The 15,867-nt window shown below is 38.0% G+C and overlaps 1 protein-coding gene across 3 annotated transcripts in view; it reads left to right on the top strand.

The window, feature by feature from the left end:
• Positions 1 to 15,867, top strand: part of BNC2 (basonuclin zinc finger protein 2) — an 880,369-nt gene that overhangs the window by 841,016 nt on the left and 23,486 nt on the right. The window lies entirely within an intron of this gene.

A 15,867-nucleotide genomic window follows, 5' to 3' on the forward strand; every position in this document is an offset into this window, starting at 1 on the left:
TAAATAGCTCTTTAATTAATACAATACTCGTATTAATCCCACTGATTTCCAACCTTATGGGAAACCCCTGAAAAGGCTTTAGGAAGCTTGGTGTAAGGGACAGTAAAGCTTTCTTTAATTTAAAGAGGTTATCCCCTACTTTTTAATTGATCAGTGTGTGATTGGCTGCAGTTCAACATCCAGCACCCACGCCGATCAGCTGATATCGATGTGCTCATTTGCCAAGCTGCGCCATTTTTTGGTAGTGGACGAGGCTTGGTACTGCACATCCACCTCCTATTCAAATCAATTTGAGAAGGATTTGTAGTACCCTGCGGTGGCCACTGCTCCACACGTGAGCACTTAAGGCCGACGGCTGCAGCCGATAACAGCTGATCGGCAGAGCTGGTGGGTGGCCGATCGGATATTGATGACCTATCAGGATAGGTCATCAATATACAAGTAGTGCACAACCTCTTTAACTTGTCTTGACCAATCCTATTATTAAGCTAAGATTTGTTTTTTTGCTTTCAAAGGCATTTTTTGAGCTGACAGTTTGCCTGTAGCATTGTTAAACAGACAAGCCTTAATGTAGTGTTCTGGGGAACACTTGTACAGGACTCAAGGACCCTGGTTTGGATTCACTGATATAACTTATAACATTTGAGGAAAGTATAAAACTAGCCTCTATATTTGTTTACAATGCCAGAAGACAAAAAGAGATGGTGTAGCGCGGTGCTGACATTACACAATTATGTTTGTCTAATGTACACTATGTAGACAATAGTATTAGGAAACATCTTAATAATTGAATTTAGATTTTTTAATTCAGTCCCATTGCCACCGATGTATGATATCAATCACATCAGTATGAGAACTGTCTTTACAAACCTTTAGAAACCATGGCTCTTTTTAAAGAGCTCATTGAATTAGAGTATGGTACTATTATAAGTTAGCATCGTCGCAACAAGTCATTTTGTGAAAATGCTTCACTCCGATTAATAGTGACTGATATTAATGAAAAATGAAAGTGTTTAATGAACCACAGCAACTGAGCCACAAAGGGGCAGACCATGTAAAGTTGACCAGCAGGGTCGCCAAATGCCGAGATGCATAGTGCATGAAACTGCTGACTCCAAAGGTCCAACTCTACGCTGACAATTAAGCAAATCTGTCAGTAGGTCAACCTTTCTAAGCCATCTATGTGGGTGCGCAGGTCATAGGAAGCTGAATAAAATCATCCATCTATACCTGCACTCCGATGTCTTTTTCCAGAGAAATACACAATTTTCTTATATGTAAATGAGCTGTTAAGATCTATGGGCCGAACATAGATCTCCCTGAGAATCTGCCTCCAGAGCTTATTATAAATGACAGAGGGCCCTACCAGTGTGACATGTAATGGCCGCTCTCTGCTCTCTTGATCTCACTGCAGAGCTCTGCGTGATTATAAGGCTGGGATCACAAGACGGTATAAGAATTTGGTCTCATTCTGATCCAAGAGAGTGGGAATTTTTTTTTCTCACCTATGCAATCTGTGTACAATCGCTTATTTTTACTCAGCAGTTATTAATCTTTTACAGGGCCATTTACCGTTTCCTATCTTACAGAATTTCAATGTATTCATTAAAATTGGATGCCATACTTATGATCTGTATAATATCCATTTTTTTTCTTGCACCCATGTGATTTCAAAGTGAAATCGCAACATGCTGCGATTTTTTTTCTCACAACGAATACAGCTAAGAAACATAAACACAGATCTGCCTCATTAACTAACATTGATTTCAAGTGCAATCCTTTTTATATCGGATTGCACTCGTCTGAGTTATATGCGCGTATGAGGGAGCACGAACTGACATATCTGCAGGTTCCTCTCAGCTTCAGCTTCCATCTCACTGGCACCCAGTGTTGTAATATTGTTGTAATACAGCAGAGCTGTGAGAGCTGCAGCTGCAAACGTGTTTGTATTGAGACAAATTTCAGTTCTACTGTACTATGATAGTTCTATGTCTCACACAGTGGTAACTCCCTCTTCATTTATAATAAGCTCTGGAGACAGATTCTCAAAGAGATCTATGTACGGCTCATAGCCCTGAACAGCTCATTTACATATATTCTCTGGAATAAAACATCAAGTCGCAGATATCCAGTTATCATTTTATTCAGGTTCCTATGACCTACTTGCTCGTATAGATGGCTTAGTAGGGTTGTACCTACTGACAGATTCCTTTTAAAGTCAGAATCAGCAATGAGGCGTAGTCTATTTTGACACACCGAAATGTCCTCTCTATAGAAATATCCAAATTAGCCAGGAGAGACAATTTTAAACTAAAACATAACTTTTAATACGTATATCCTATTAAAAACAAAGGACGGTTCATTCATTGAACTGTCCATTGTTCCTTTTAATGTCACCATAAAAATGCTGTGTCTGAAGCTACATTTTGTATGGGTTTCCATAACCAAACAGCTGCATGCAAGCCTTACATCACCAAGCACAAATCCAAATATCAGATGGAGTGGTGCAAAGCAGGCAGCCACTGGACTCTACAACATCGCAAACTTGTTCTGTGGAGTGACAAATCACGCTTCTCTCACTGGCAATGTGATAGATGAGTCTGGATTCAGCGAATGCCAGGAAAATGTTATTTGCTTGACTGCACTGCTCAAATTGGAAAGTTTGGTAAAGGAGGATTAATCTTATGGGGATAATCTTCAGGGGTTGGCCGAGGCCCCTTGGTTAGTGTATATTCATTGTTTTTTAATCACTTCCCTGCAAAGCATAATAACCTTCTATTTGAGGTAGATTTGATTTGTAACTAATCTGATGGCTTATTCAAGAAAATCTGCCAAAGTAGATTTCGGTAATTTCACTCATCATCTACTTCTAACTTTGTGGGAACAGTTTGGAAAAAAGGTCTTTTTTTGTTCTAGCGTAACTATAGGCCTTATAGGCATGGTTTGGGGAGTTTATTGTGGAGGAACTAGACTTTGATCGCAACCCCATGAAACACCTTTCGTATGAACTAGAATGGAGCCAGGGCTAATTTCAATTGGATAAGCAGCCAGATAAGTCTGATAGATACTGTAGATAGATAGATAGATAGATAGATAGATAGATTAGATAGCTATGTCAGATAGATAGATACAGTGGCTTCTGAAAGTATTCTCCCTCCTATGGCATTTTACCTATTTTGTTACATTACAACCTGTATTTAAATATTTTTGTAATCCAATTTGTGCGTGATGCATCAACACTAAATTGTCAAAATTGGTAAAGTGAAGTGAGAAAAATATAGGCATAAATTAAATTTATGGGATCAAATAACTAAGAATTGGCATGTGCATATGTTTTCACCCATTTTGCTATAAAGCCCTAAAATTTCTAGTGCAAGCAATTGCTTTCATAAGTCACATAATGAATGAAAGGAAGTCCACCTGTATAGAATCCAAGTGTCACATGGTCTGTCAGTATATACGCACCTTTTCTGAAAGGCCACAGAAGCTGCAACACTATTAAGCAAGAGGCACCACTAACCAAATAACAACATGAAGATCATGGAGATCTCCACACAAGTCAGGGACAAAGTTGTTGAGAAGTGCAAGTGAGGGTAGGGTTATAAAAAAAATATCCCAATCTCCCATGATTCCCAAGAGTACCATCAAATACATTATTATCATATAGAAAAAACATGGCATCACAACAAACATGCCAAGAGAGGGCCGCACACCAAACTCTTAGCCCAAGCAAGGAGGGCATTAATTAATTAGTGAGGTAGCACAGAAATCAAAGGTAACTCTGAAGGAGCTGCAGAGTTCCCAAGCAGAGACTGGAGTATCTGTCCATACAACCACAATAAGCTGTACACTCCAGAGAGGTGACTTTTATGGAAGAGTGGACAAAAAAAGCCTTTACTTACAAAAATTGTAGTGCTCGTTTTTGAGTTTGCCAAAACACATGTGAGAGATGCCTCAAAAGTGTATAGGAAGGTGCTGTGGTCAGATGAGACCAAAATTTAACTTTTTAGCTACCAAGGTAAACACTATGTCTGGCACCAAACACACCCAGCTTATCACCCTAAGAACACCATCCCCACAGTGAAACATGGTGGTGGCAACAACACCATGCTGATGTTTTTTTTCAGCAGGGACAGGGAAAATAGTCCGAGTCGAGGGGAAGGTGGATCGTTCAAAATACAGGAATTTTGTTAAGCAAAACCTGCATTAGTCTGTCAGTGATTTGAGACTGGGACAGAGGTTCACCTTCCAAAATGTTAATGACTCAAAGCATACTGCTAATGCAATACTCGAGTGGTTTAATGGGAAACATGTAAATGTTTTGGAGTGACCTAGTCAAAGCCCAGACCTTAAACTAATTGAGAACCTGTGGTCAGACTTGAAGATTGCTGTTCACTACAGGAAACCATCTAACTTGAAGGAGCTGGAGCAGTTTTGTCTTGAGGAATGAGCAAAAGTCCCAGTGGCAAGATGTGAAAAGCTCATGGAGATTTATCCAAAATGACTTATAGCTGTAATTGCTGCAAAAGTATGCTCTACAGAGTACTGATTCATGCACACTGAAGTTTTCAGTTATTTTGTCCTATTTTTTTGTTTGCTTCACAATAAAAAGAAAATCAAATGTTCACAGTTGTAGGTATGTTCTTTACATGAACTGATGCAAACCCTCAAAAAAATAGTGAAATTCCAGGTTGTGAGGTAGCAAAACATGAAAAATGCCAGGTGGGGTGAATACTTTCCCAAGCTATTGTAAATAGATAATAGATAGATATGTGAATAGATAGATAGGTCAGTGAAATTCAAAATATTATACATATTGTATTAGCATATTTGACTTTTCTCAGTGTTGGATATTTCATGTTTGAGCTTGTCTGCTACTTTGACAAAAAATAGATTTTTATGTTGGCCTATACTAAGACAAATAGTACAACTGGTAAAGTGATTTTTATTACTCTTGGAATGAAACATAAGTCATTATAAGTCCATAACAAATGCCAAATGAGCTTCTGCCATGAGATTGTTAGCACAACAAATGTAGGCTGGGAAGGAAGACAAGCAGATTGCACCTAGGATTTGCATCCACCTTATGAATAGCTCCTGGGGTCTTAAGGGTGCCTTACAGGCACCCATAACACCCATCTGGTGCCAGATTACCTGGCTCCTGTATACAACAGGTGTGTTGGAATAAATTATCATGGTAGCTTGGATGAGCCACTGAATAACATTAACAGCACAGGTGATGATGTGAAAAGAACATTACCTACCTCTTGTTAGCACTTATTAGCCTCTCCTGCTTTGGAAGTGCTTCAGATAACTTTGCTGGTTAATTAGTTATCAAACACAATGTATTCATAAAGTAAAAGCTTCTGAATAGTCCTACAGAAATAATTAACAAACAATCCTGCAGGCGAGAAAATAAGTTTTACATTCATAAATACAATGTCATAGATGTACTATATTATTTCTTAACGCATTTTTTGTATTCCACAAATATTGGTATTTCTTTTCTATTGCTACATGGAAATACCTATGAGCGAAAAACATTTTGAGGAAATTCTAGAAGATTTATTTCAAATATGTTCAAATAAGTTGAGAAATTGTAGTAAACATGACATAATTTTATTGTTCCCTCTAATTTAGCCACTTCCTTTAGAATCAACCGTAACCGCTAATTTTACTACTTTCCCAGGAATAACTTATGTGATTGCAAGTCTTGGCATTGGCATCCAAATGCTTTAATGGGAAACATCAATCCAGATCCTTTTGAATCCAGATTCCCTATCACAATAGAGTATAGACTCAAAGAAATGATCCCGTTACAATGCAGTAGATGACAAATTTTAGAAAGACTACGATTTTTTTTCCTGCCTCAGTCCCCAATCTGACTGTATTTATGAATGTTGTACTTTAGGTTAACAAATGGTAAAAAGACAATTATTAAAATATGCCATTATTAACACTGTTTTGCTTTCTTATTTAATATGTACACCTTTTTTACCTTTATTTTTTAAAGATAGCAAATTTTTTTGGAAGTTGTTACAAGCCCTTAATATGGAAGTTGTACAATAAAGTCCAGTTCTAATTAATGTTTAAGCTATTTCATAACACATTTGATATCTACTATTATATCTTTTTTCTAGCATAGTGCAAGTAGATGTGAATCCCAGGCTTGTAGATGTTATCTGCTTTATATCTTTACACTTATGGATTAAAATTAAAACTTTAATTGAAAAAAGTATTACTAGATCTTTCTGCTTTTTGCAGTTGTATAGGTTTTTTACTATATGTATATTAACATTATACACATTAAAGGGGTTGTCTCATCATCACAATGAGTACAATGAGCTTCTAAAAATAAGCAACTTTACAATGTACTTGTTGTTAAAAATTTTATTACTTAAAGGGGTGGTTCGAAACTACATTGTATTTTAATCCTAAATCTCTATTTAATGTCATAATGATATCTTTTTTCTAATATGCTTTAATTAAAAATTCCCTATCATTCCCTGACTATGCTATCTAAATGCTTCAATCATTTATTTATTTTTTCCACTTCCATTTTGATGATTCTTCGTTTGAAAATTCCAGTGCGTGATGGGATACTCAAACGATTCATCATTAGGGGACTGTGGTTACTGCCACCACCTCTGCCCCACTCTGAAACAATGCATCATCAGAGACGTCCGTTTCAGGGGCTGGGCTAGTCCCTGCTCTACTGAGCTAGATTTTGTTGTCAATTTCAATGGATGCTCACTGGATATTGTCACTGTGCACTTTTCTTAGTGCACAGTGACAATGCATTCTCTTGTGATCAGAAGTGATGACCCGGCAACAGAGCACACTGTCATTGCCTCCCCCACAAGTGACGCCACAGAGGCCTACACATATCACTAGAATGGCTATCTTCATCAGCCTTTTTGGCATCTCATCAATTTAGCATCCATATTCTTGCATGAAAAAGTAGTTTAGTTCTAAATAAAAGGGGTAAAACAGATTACAAGAAAGCATAGTACTAATTTTGTTGATATTCCATTGTTGGGGCTACCCTATTGCTGTGGTTTAAGCCAAAGTGTTCCTATAAATGTCCCTGTTAATATTCTTTTCAATTCTTCACAATTTTTCAATTAGGATGTTAACCTTTCCATGATATGGTCTAGCTGAAATTAAGTAGTTGCCACATTTCATTTAGCATATGTTTGATAAACTTTTCATGATCCTTTACAGTTGAATGTCTCATGAAAATAGCATTGCCATACCCTAACTGCTAGTCATTCATTCATTATTATTAAAGTAACTTAGTTATATATCATACAGATCTATAACTCATGTTTATGGATAATTATTTTATATGCAACCTCCTTTTTCTACATTCCATTCTCTAAATGTAGGAATTTTATCTATAAATTCATATCTTCTGTCTTCTGATGTTTTCAAGTGGTTTTACATAGTTGATTATATCTTCAAAAATCCAAACGAATCTGTCAAAGAATAAAACATGTCTTAAAAGAAGCATAGATCAAACGCTTGCCCTATTTTTTACATGGCATTATTTGATTCAGCAGACTGACTTTTTATTGCAATGACATTAGCACTCTAAGCTATATTAGCATCCATTTCAGTAGTTCAGTAATGGTATTAAAAAATCACTTAACATCAATGGTGAAGGTTTGCATGACAAGGTTATAAAAATTCACATCGAAAAATGTATGTACTTGTCCTGGCAAATAATTATTCTTAATTTTTATTTTCTATTTTGAAAACATATTAAATGGAATTATTGAGCATAAAATACCCACATATTAAATAAATTATACATTTCCAGATGCATATTCATGTCAGGATAAAGCACATTATTGAGAATTTGTTACATAAACAGTTTTCCTCTAAATTTCCTGTTTGTTAAAATATCAGTCTTAAACTACTGTAAAACTTTAGAAATAATTTTACTGGATTAATACATGGAGTTTTATTGATATTTATGAAACAGTTTTATCCAAAAGATATACAAAAAAAAAGTCATTTGTGAGCTTTTCATGTCTATATTTTCACAGATGTCTTTCGATATCTGTGGGTGCCACTCTTGTTGTGGACTTCCAACTCAGTTCATTTTTTGAGGATTGGAGGAAAACAGCAAATTCACAAATTAAAAAACGTTACTTTATTATCCTTAAGACATTAAAAAAACTATTAAAATTCACTTGGCTTCCTGGAAAATTTACTGACGCGTTTCTGTCATCTCAGCGCTAATAACACAACACTATCAATAAGGATGCCGAGACGCCATGAAAGGGTCAGTGAATTTTCAGACGATGCCATGTGAAATTACATTTTTGATGAGATTTGTGGATGTGCCTTTTCCTCTAATCTTTAAAAAGTTTAATCCAAAGCCAGGAGTAGATCCAAAAGGAAGTAAGCAAGTATAGGAAGGTCATATTTCTTCCATTTTTTATCTACTCATTTAGATGAAAATATGATGACAAATACTCAACATAATCACAATACATGTTATCATTGAAAAATAATCACTTCTTTGGCTCAAAGGTTCCATTTTTATGCAGCTAATACAGATAAAATAAGTATTACTTTTGCAGTATAAACATAATTAATCTTATTTTATATCTACGGTACTGCAGCCAAAACAAGGGTTAATGGCACCCCATGGTTTTGGAATCAGATATGCCATTGCAATTGTTTGCAGCCACGTTTCTTTCACTAAGTGCTTTGGCAGTTTGCAGTCTGCACACGAGAGACGCTTAAGCTTGGTTCTAAATTTTGATTAAACACAATGCCATTAATCAACAGAAAGACACTGAGCAGTTGGCAAGGTCCAGAGCTGCAAAATGTTTAAGACATAAAACATTACCAAGTAATTAGAAAGCGTTCCTTTCGGAGGAACAGTGCCTTCAATAAAGAGGTAAATGATAGCATGTTTATTGTGGATGTAGGCAGGTAGTGCAATATGATAAACTGCAGGAGATGCACATATCAGTAATCATCTGCATTATTAGAGCCATTAATCATAATTCCCAAAGTGAAAGGGCCGCCAACATTTATATTTGACCAAAGTTGCTGTCAGACAGCTTCTCCTTGACCACTAGCTGGTCCCTGGTAGACTATTGCTACCATGTCTTACCATGAATCTCAGATTTGATATTGAGCTTGAGACCTGATGCCAATTAAACTTGAGCAATTAACTCCATCCCTCATGGGAGAATGTTTAATTCTCTGGTATTTCTACTGACAATGGCCTTTAAACCTTTGCTAGTTATGGCTTTTTTAGATTGAAAATAGACATATGCCTAGTTGATTCAGAGGATCACAGACAGTCCCAATTAAATAGGAAGAAAATGACTTTGTAACCAACTCTAGAAATGTATTCAACGTATATTTATTATTATTTTCATTACAATGGCTTGTTTTATCAGCAAATGGCAAGTCCTTTTCCACTTGATAGGACTCTGCCCTTTGATGGTATATTGACAGCTACAAATTGCTCATGGTCACTTAGAGGCCAATTCATTAAGATGTTTATGCCAGAATTTAGACATAAAACACCTTAATAAGTTGCAAGTTGGGCAAAAATATTGAGTAATTTGGAGTTTTCACTCTAGTATTGGCCAGCTACACCAATCTGGGCATAATATGGGCAGGACATGGGCGAGATGGGCAGTGGCTATGCCCACCCATCAAGTCCATGAAATGTTATGCCTCTTTAGTGGAATACCTTATACCATATATGTACTACAGTCCACTTAATTTATAAGGACTGATGTGCACAACATATATCTTAATGAATCAGCCCCTTAGAATGGAACAGTTATTGGACAATTGCCAATTTTTGGCCTGTTCTTTGTTTGCCTTTTTGGGCTCTTAGCTCTTTATTGGTGCCCTGTAGTCAAACTGACTGGGAGCATTAAGCATGGAGCAATGGTTGTTTAGTATTCTTATTTTGTCTGTTATTCTTCTTCTGGATTTTTCTAGTTCTCTTTCTAGAACCACAGTTTTAATGAGAATATTTAACATTACCCCCACCACACACCTAAAAATGTCATAATACTGGAAATAAAACAGATGTAATAATGGAACAAAATCAATCAATTATTATTATTTTATTCCACAAAATGACAATTATTACTCATTTAAGGAAGGAAAATGACTGAGAACACCTACATGCTGAGTTTAATATTGATTGGGGAATGTGACCTTAAAAAATTGAGTGGATATCCCATGGAACAGAGCGTTAGGTATATTTAGATAAATATTAGATAATCATTCATAATCATTCACTTTTTTAGATTTTCTGCATTTTTAATTTAACTTAGTATAATATCACGCATTTAGGCCATGTGCACAGGTTCAGGATCTTTCGCGGTTTTTTCGCATTTTTTCGCTATAAAAACGTGATAAAAGCGCGAAAAAAACGCTTACATATGCCTCCTATTATTTACAGGGTATTCCGCATTTTTTGTGCAAATGTTGCAATTTTTTCCGCGAAAAAATCGCATTGCGGAAAAAAAAGCAACATGTTCATTAAAAATGCGGAATTGTGGGGATTCCGCACACCTAGGAGTGCATTGATCTGCTTACTTCCCGCACGGGGCTGTGCACACCATGCGGGAAGTAAGCAGAATATGTGCGGTTGGTACCCAGGGTGGAGGAGAGGAGACTCTCCTCCATGGACTGGGCACCATATAATTGGTCAAAAAAAAAGAATTAAAATAAAAAATAGTCCTATACTCACCCTTTGATGGACCCCGAAGTGTTCCCGCCTCTCCGGTGCATGCTCTCTCTTCGGTTCCTATAGATGGTGTGGTTCAGGACCTGTGATGACGTCACTGTCTTGTGATTGGTCGCGTGACCGCTCATGTGACTCACGCAACCAATCACAAGCCGCGACGTCATCACAGGTCCTGAACCACACCGGCATCTATAGGAACCGACGCCGCTGAGGAGATCATCTGGGTGAGTATAACCATTTTTTAATTTTTTTATTATTTTTAAACATTCTATCTATTACTATAGATGCTGCATAAGCAGCATCTATAGTAACAAGTTGGTCACACTTGTCAAACAGTATGTTTGACAAGTGTGACCAACTTGTCAGTCAGTTTTCCAAGCGATGCTACAGATCGCTTGGAAAACTTTAGCATTCTGCAAGCTAACTACGCTTGCAGAATGGTAAAAAAAGCAAAAAAAACAGGAAAAAAACGCCAAAAAAAAAATGTGGATTTCTTGCAGAAAATTTCCAGTTTTCTTCAGGAAATTTCTGCAAGAAATCCGGACGTGTGCACATACCCTTACAGTCCTTTTAAATGAAACCACAGGAAAGCATTGAAAGTGCTGTAAAGCCAGGTAATAAATTACGTAAGATACTTTATCATTAGAATGGAAAGTCTTTGGTTGAGGACTTTGGACTGTTCAAGTATTGATTTATATTTTTTAGCAGTCTATGTATGTAAAATATATCTTACATTTGCACATAACAACAATTAGACTTTTAAAACCTTATTTGATTTTAAATAGTACTAGAACGGCTTTGAGACTTTGAAAATATTATGTGGGTGCTGATAGTGGGAAAGCCTTTCCCGAGAAGTCAGGATAATGTTGCTGTGAGATCTGCTTGGATAAGTGTGTTGGGAAGCAAAATGCATGAAATCTTTTGTACATGACTGTAAAATGTCTTAAACTTTGGCCTTTCAGTCCTGGCCACCATTTTGTTAAAGGGATTCCGTCAGTAGGTTTTTGCTATGTAGTCTGAGGACAGCATAACGCAGCAACTGAGATGCACATTTCAGCGATGTGTCTCCTATCCAAGGTCTTAAAGGAGGGTGTTAGATTGGGGATAATATAAAATAAACTCCTCAGATGCTATAGGATTACCTCATATTACCCATTTTTCACGGTTTACCCAAAACCCACAAAGGGTTTTTTCCACACCCTCTTCATGCAATTATTTTGAGGATTTGTTCCATTAATGAGAATTTAAGCCAATGGGTGGATGAACTCCTCCAACCCCTGGTAATTAGAACTCCAGGACATTTAAAGGACATGTTTGCAGTTGTTAATGTGTTCGACAAATTCAGATAGAATGATGGGTTTATGTTTGTAATATGTGACGAGATGAACCTATACTCCACCTTTTCTCATAATTTGGCCATTACTGCTATCCAATATCACCTTGATAAATATAGCAACTATACAAAAGGTATTAAATATTTTATCATCATGGCCCTCCATTATCTATTATATCACAATTTTTTTATGTTCAACTCCCAGTTTTTTGTCTAGGTACTGGGTGCCCCAATTGGCCTTAAATTCTCTCCATCTCTTGCCATCATCTACATGTCCTAGTGGAAAGAAATATACATATTTTCTGACAAAAACCCTTATTTAAATTACATCAATTGGTTTGGACGAACTCCGGTTTGTCTGGCAAGGCGACCCCACTGCTATTGGGAGATTTCACCACGCACCTCAATGCAAACAATTTGAATCTGAAATTTAAAGTCAGCACTCCCGCCACAGAAGCTACCTTTCTAGATATATATTTAATCTTGAGATGCTATAACCCACAAGGTAGAAACATCCCTCTATAGGAAAAGCATCTCTGGTAATACTGTTCTCCTGTCTTCAAGTTCCCACCCCCCATCATTCCGCATGCGCAATCCCTATTTAACCACGCAAAATGGACCTGTTCTTCACATAGTTCCTTCATCAATTAAACTACCATAATTACTAAAAGGTTAACTGTTAGAGGGTATACCAATTATGGGATCAAATGTGCCCTGGATTCTGTTAACAAAAAACCTAGGTCTCTTTTGTTGCAAAACAAACAAACTATAGATACAACTCTCTCAACTGCCTATAGTCTACAGTTCAATGATATAACATTTATCATACTTAAATATCTCCCTGTAATGAACCAAGATGACACTCTACATAAGATCACCTACAATGGAAGCATATGCATTGCTAAAAGGGGGCACATCCTTGGCAACTCATTGTCCCCTAGTCTTTTGAGACAACCTACCCAAACTTCTAAATGGTTAATGATGAAAGGGTTCCACAAATGTGCTTGCAGAAGATGCAACCTATGCACATATGTTCTAGACAGAACCTGTTCATTCACAATATCTCCTACCGTAAGTTATATTTAATCTTTCATGAATTGCGATACCAAATATGTTGTACTAGCTGTTTCCAGCCAGCTAACGCTCGGCATGCTCATTGCTATCTAATTAACACTGCTGGTGATTTAACAAAAGTAAATAATGACAACATTCAGGAGCCTCGTGTGGTAATGTGTGGGGATGGAGCCTCGTGTGGTAATGTGGGGGGCGGGATTATGTGTGGCAATGTGGTGGGGGGGCGGGATTATGTGTGGTAATGTGGTGGGGGCCGGGATTATCTGTGGTAATGTGGTGGGGGGCGGGATTATGTGTGGTAATGTGGGGGGGCGGGATTATGTGTGGTAATTTGGTGGGGGGGTGGGATTATGTGTGGTAATGTGGTGAGGGGGCGGGATTATCTGTGGTAATGTGGTGGGGGGCGGGATTATCCGTGGTAATGTGGTGGGGGACGGGATTATGTGTGGTAATGTGGGGGGGCGGGATTATGTGTGGTAATTTGGTGGGGGCAGGATTATGTGTGGCAATGTGGTGGGGTGGGATTATCTGTGGTGATGTGGTGGGGGGCGACATTATGTGTGGTGATGTGGTGGGGGGGGTATTATGTGTGGTGATGTGGGGGGGATGGGATTATGTGTGGTGATGTGGTGGGTGGGCGGGATTATGTGTGGTGATGTGGTGATGTGGTGGGGGGTGGGATTGTGTGTGGTAATGTGGTGTGGATTGTGTGTGGTAATGTGGTGGGGAGGCGGGATTGTGTGTGGTAATGTGGGGCAGGATTGTGTGTGGTAATGGAGTGGGGGGTGGGATTATCTGTGGTAATGTGGTGGGGGGAAGGATTGTGTGTGGTAATGTGGTGGGGGCGGGATTATGTGTGGTAATGTGGTGGGGGCAGGATTGTGTGTGGTAATGTGGTGGGGGCGGGATTGTGTGTGGTAATGTGGTGGGGGCAGGATTATGTGTGGTAATGTGGTGGGGGCAGGATTGTATGTGGTAATGGAGTGGGGGGAGGGATTATGTGTGGTGATGTGGTGGGGGGTGGAGCTCCTGTGCAGGGGGCGGGGATAGCGAGTAATCACAATGCCTCTTATATATATAGATATAGATACTGCACAGTATGCTTATCATGTCAAATACGATATATTGGCTGTTCCACCCATCCTATGACTAAGGGCGCAACTACTGTGCCAGAAGCGCATCAGGTGTTTTTAATCTTTTTCTGTTTTACATATGGCTAAGCAAACTTTTTTTTATTTTACCTGGCTGATGTGTGAACAAGAATCCTCTCCTTTCCTCAATGTCACTTTTTACGCTGTGTGTTGTTGTTTCCATACAATAAAGGTTTTATAAGCAGGACATTATCACTGCCAGGACTAATACATGCCTGATAGACCACCCCTGCTGCCTACTTTGATAAACAGTTCACTGTCAATAGACAGTGTACATTGAGATCCTGGTGTGGGTGGGATTAGCTTTCTCAGTTCTGCTTCATGCTACATCTAAAACTTTGATTCTGACACAATTGCTGCACCCAGTAAACCAATTAATACATTGTTGCCATTAGTGTCTCTTTTCCTAAATTATGCTGCTCTCAGATATGGTAGCAAAAACCCAGTGACATATTCCCTTTAAAACCTCTTTCTACAATGAAAGGTGTTGTCCACCATTAGAGACAAATATCTTTTTTACCTAAATGCATGTATTTTGGACTCAAATACATTTTTGCCATTGGGTTTTTTAAAAACATTTTCAAAGTTTGCCTTCTATGCCTCTGTGCTGAACTGTCTACTGATGACTTCTGAATGGTCTGACAGGAGAGTTTGTAACTCTTGTATCTTTTTATTCTAAGCTTTTCTCAGCTGTTTTAGTACCACTGACCACATCAAGAATGCATGTGTAGGTAAAGAAAGAGCCTGTGAAAGACAAATGATGGAAATTTTTTGATAAAACACAATTACAAGAATGAAAGTTAGTCATACTGTATATACATATATTTGAGTAAAAATTTGCCACAGAGGTGGACCACCTGTGGTCCAGAAATATATATATTTTTTCCTAGTCCTCAAAATTTGCAGGCAGGTAATTATTAACAGAGGCAACTTCCTACCTGTTCTACCCAGCTCAAAGCATTCAATGACTGCTCCTGCCGGCGATTTAGCTGCCCCACATCAACAGAGCAGCTCTTCTTCTTCAAGGTTGCTTTGTCGGCGGGACAAGAATGCCAATGTCTTACTGATTAGGCAGCAGGGGATCAGCTGTCAATAAGCATGACATGTTCTGTAGCACCATGTCAACAGAGAGAAGAGAAGATGCTACTCTGTTGGAGTGATGTCAGGGGAAGCCACTGAATTGCCAGTAGGAGCAGTCTGTGTTCTGCCTGTTATTTCTTATGCCCAAAGTTTAAAAAAAATTCAATAGTCCTGAATAACATCTTTAAAACTTCTTTTAACTCAAAACCTAAAAATTCAGATATGTGATGATGACAGTTAACCAAACTAACAGCCAAGATTTAAGAAGGTGAGATATGAGGAGATCTTTTACAGGGTCTCTTAGATTTCCTTACTCGAAAAATATAGGGCATTAAAAATATAAACACTGAAGTATCAATTTCTCACAACTCTTTTGTACCAGTGCTTGAGTTTCCTGCCAATCTCCTTGTTTTCTCTTCTAGTTATGACAGCTTCAGCCAATCTGAAGCTGCAGTGATGACCAATGGTTTGTAGACCATTCTGGACCAAGT

Source organism: Ranitomeya variabilis, chromosome 1 (assembly GCF_051348905.1).
Source record: "Ranitomeya variabilis isolate aRanVar5 chromosome 1, aRanVar5.hap1, whole genome shotgun sequence".
NCBI classification, from domain to species: Eukaryota; Metazoa; Chordata; class Amphibia; order Anura; family Dendrobatidae; genus Ranitomeya; species Ranitomeya variabilis.